Source organism: Ruditapes philippinarum, unplaced genomic scaffold, assembly GCF_026571515.1.
Source record: "Ruditapes philippinarum isolate M1 unplaced genomic scaffold, ASM2657151v2 ctg2229_1_1_1_1, whole genome shotgun sequence".
Taxonomy (NCBI): domain Eukaryota; kingdom Metazoa; phylum Mollusca; class Bivalvia; order Venerida; family Veneridae; genus Ruditapes; species Ruditapes philippinarum.
The window spans coordinates 115,232-119,318 of record NW_026852488.1 but is presented as its reverse complement, the minus strand read 5'-3'; positions in this window follow the sequence as shown (position 1 = coordinate 119,318).

Below are 4,087 nucleotides of genomic sequence, written 5' to 3'. Positions count from 1 at the left end.
TTTCAACTGTATGTAATATGCAACAATCATTTCAGTCTAAAACACCACAAAAGGTTTCTTAAATTACTTTGTTAGTTATTAACAAAGTAACATACTGAAGCTTCAAAGATTTATTATTTAGGTATAATTCTTTAGAATATGCTTACCCGCGATTTTTTCGTGAAATATAATTCATAGCATTTACCGTATATCACTCATAGTTTGAATGATATAGCTTTGTCATATCATTAAAGTTTGCGTTTCAATTTTGATGTTTCGATAGATTAACATAAATAATAACTGTTTCGGTTTGTTCTAATAGTATTATTTTGAGATAGAAATTCCACTGCTTCAAATAATTAAAATAAAATATATCTTTATGATGACTTAAAATCGGCCATGTTTTCGCGCTTCAAGAAAACATTCGAAAAGAACTCTATATTTAAGAATAAAGAATGAAAAAACTCTCATTCATGATGCCATTTATGTTAAAATCGAAGTGGGAAATTTCCAACGACTTCGCAATGCGATCATAAATACTGTTTTTCTCTTTCCTCATGGAAACAATTATAAAGTTATAGCATAAAAAGCATAGCATTAATGTCGAGTTCTTGATTGTGCTTCGAGCATAGACTTGGTTTGACTTAAACGTCTATACTATTGTTGTCTGTCTATATCTCCTTTTATAGTGATGATATTTCTAAACTGTTCATTCATTTTTCCACCTCTGAATATATTTATCGTGATATTACATGTATGCATTAAGCAATGATTCGTTGCATATTCGTTGTACATAGAAACTGTAAAAAGAAATGGATAAAAGAATGTGCTTATTATACCTTTTAAATCCCAACAAAATGTACGTGCTTGCGTGTGCGCGAGCATGCGTGCCCGTGTGAGTGTGTGTGTGTTGGTGCACGCGTGAGAGTGGTTGCGTGCGTGCGTGTGTACGTCTGTGTATGCGTGTGTGTGTGTGGAAGCGTGTGTGCACGTCAATCAGATACATGATGTTTTGGGATATGCAAGTCGAAATTTATCATAAGTTTACACGTATGTATGCACCTCGGTTTATTCTAGTTCTCTTCACACATATCAAACAGTGATTTCACAGTCAGTTTATCTCCAGTTATATTACAAGTTATCCTACAATAAAGCATGACTAAACAGGTAAAGCTGGCTTGACTATCACGATTCGCTCAGGTTTAGTAATAATGGGAAACGGTAAGTAAGCTTTGAAAGCTTTTCTTTTTTCTTTTTAAGTCGAACTTTGTTTGTTCTTGTACAGAACATGTTTTTGACATTCGTTATATCTGTATTCATTTTTGTTAGGAAACATTGTGTGATATTTAGGCCATCGTCCTGCCGAGATATGCATAAATACTTAAAGATAATTTGGATTATTTGATAATTTGAATTGTATTAGTTCTTTAATTCAATAATAGAAAATTAAATATGAAACTTTAAGGAAATTTCTATGCTGAAATAAATTATATATAAAGGGCAATGCAAAGCTGATTTTCTTTTCTTTAACGGCATCCTGTCACAAGCTACGTTTGCCATATTTTTCATTTCTTAAAGGATTGTCTTTATGCTTGGAAGTAGTATAAGGTCGGTTTGGAGGTACGTACTGTGCAAGTGCAGCGGCCATTTTGAATTATAGTTTAAATGTCATTACGTAATCTTTTGTTGGTTTAATTTCAAAGTATTGATAATTTTATGACTAATCTTATTAGACGCGTTCTATAAAAAGTATACGACGAAAAAGCAAGAAACAGAATGTATTGTTATTCAGATAATTCATATTTGACGTACATTATATATATATTATTTAGGAACGCTGTAGTGTTTATTCATGTGGATTAAATGTATAGATACCTCGGCAGTCTGAAGAACAGCCTAGTCCCCGTCTGCAGCGGGAATAAATGTGTACCTTTAGACCATTAACCACCCATGACCTTGATGCTGTGCCATGTGTATCATCAGCACATTTATTCATCTTAAAATTCTATTTTAGTTATTGACCATTTATCATCCATATTCAGAAAGATACATTTGTAATTACCTCTTATTTTTGAAATTTTAGGTCAAGGTACTGGTAAGTATTGATAATTTGATACTTTATTTATTGGCTGGTTGCCCTCTGTAGTTGATAATGGTGACCATTTATAACAATTTGATTTTTTCAAAAAGAGTAGTTCTGAAGAAGTGGACACATAATTATTGAATCTTGACATTTGACCTCTTAGTTTTTTTTGTCAAATCACAACTGCAACATTGAATACTTTATTATACGGCGGTAATTCAATTACAGAATGAAACTATTATCTCAAATATACATAAATATATGCAAAAAAAAATATCTGATACATAATAATATCCGTTTGAAAAAGAAAAAGGTCCTCTCAACTCATAGTAGTAAAATTTAAGTGTGATCGTGACCCTGGGGTAGCAAACTGGATTTTTCTTGGGGGTAGCAACCTAGTTGTTGCTCTCTGCAGATTTTGTCATGGAGTTCATTTGTGCCAAGTAATTTTAAAACCTTTGAATTGTCAATAAGTTATTGAGCGACCTGAAAAATAGATATTTAACATTGAACCTTTGAGTGTGACCCTGAACATAAGGGTAGTGACTAGATTGTTGTCCTCGCTACAAAGTGTCATAATGGCGATCCTTTCTGCAATGTTATCTTACAAACAATGCAGCGGTTTAAATGTTATTGTGAGGACACGAAATTTAGATTTTTACACTTTACCTTTAAGTGCGACACCGAACTTTTGGGGTAGCAGCTCAATTATTGCTATCTGTACATCATCTCATAATGGTGATCACTGATGCCAAGTTATTGAATTTGTTTCAACGATTAAAAGTTATGGAACGGACACAAACTGTAGACTTTTAAATACTTGACCTTAACCTTTGGGGATAGCAAACAAATATTGCGCTCGGCACATTGTCTTATAATGGTGATCACTTGTGACCAGTAATTTTAAAATTCAGCGATTTTAAAGTTATAGAGTGGACACGAATTAATGAAGAACGTTATAAATGAGATTTGTATATCTCTAATATGATTAGGTAAACGTGGCAATACAAAAAAAAACAGAAATACAAAATTAAAAAGGAATAAACACAATAAATTAAAACACAAACAAATGCTTTTTTAATTTCATAAACTTAGCAAATGCATTTTCATTCATATTGTTTTGAACATATTTCACACGATGCTGTCACATTGATTTATGTTTATAATGACTGATGATACACTTGTTTTAGTCATGGTTCTTGTTTTATGATTTTTGTTCTTTAAGTCACTACTAACCGATCATTTGGCCTCTTCTGGCATGGATTAAATTCTTCAATAATGCCTTTCATTTTTTTCCCTTATATTATTTCATGACGTATCACGCGCAATAGAAATATCTTCTCAAGTTCAACGCCATAGCCTTCAGGGCTATTTCCAACTGAGTAAAAAAAGTCGAAAGGTCAGTGCTAGAAAAAAAAGAATACCTCCCAATGTACATTACTTGTAACTGTGTCCGCAGCGCACAATGCCACTGGGTATTTTTTCAATATATATATTTATTTTATGATAACTGTTAACATTTAGAATACCAGGTGATTACAGTCAATCTTACGCTTTTTACGATTCGGAACCTGTTTATTGGAATCTGACAATTCACTTAAAATGTAAACCAGTTTTCTATGCTGGAATGGTTAATATCATATTTAAGTTAAAGATTATATTATACATATATACATCACTTTTTTTCTAACATCACAACTCCAAAAACTTAAACATCTAAAACTAACTCATTAAAACTAAGAAAAAAACTTCTCAGCTTAAATACCCTTCTGTTTGCGCAGATAGGGTGATGTAAAAAAGCACTGTTGCGCAACCCACTTGCGCAAACCAGTATGGCACACAATTAATTATGAGATCTAACCATTGCGGGACATATTTTAAGTGCTTACATGGCCTAAACAATGTTCAAATTGGTCTGCAACAGGTTCAGGTCTACATACTGTTGAACAATACAAACATTAAGCATATAATATTTACATAAATGTACATATTAACACTCAATAAATTAATTATTTGTTCAATTAT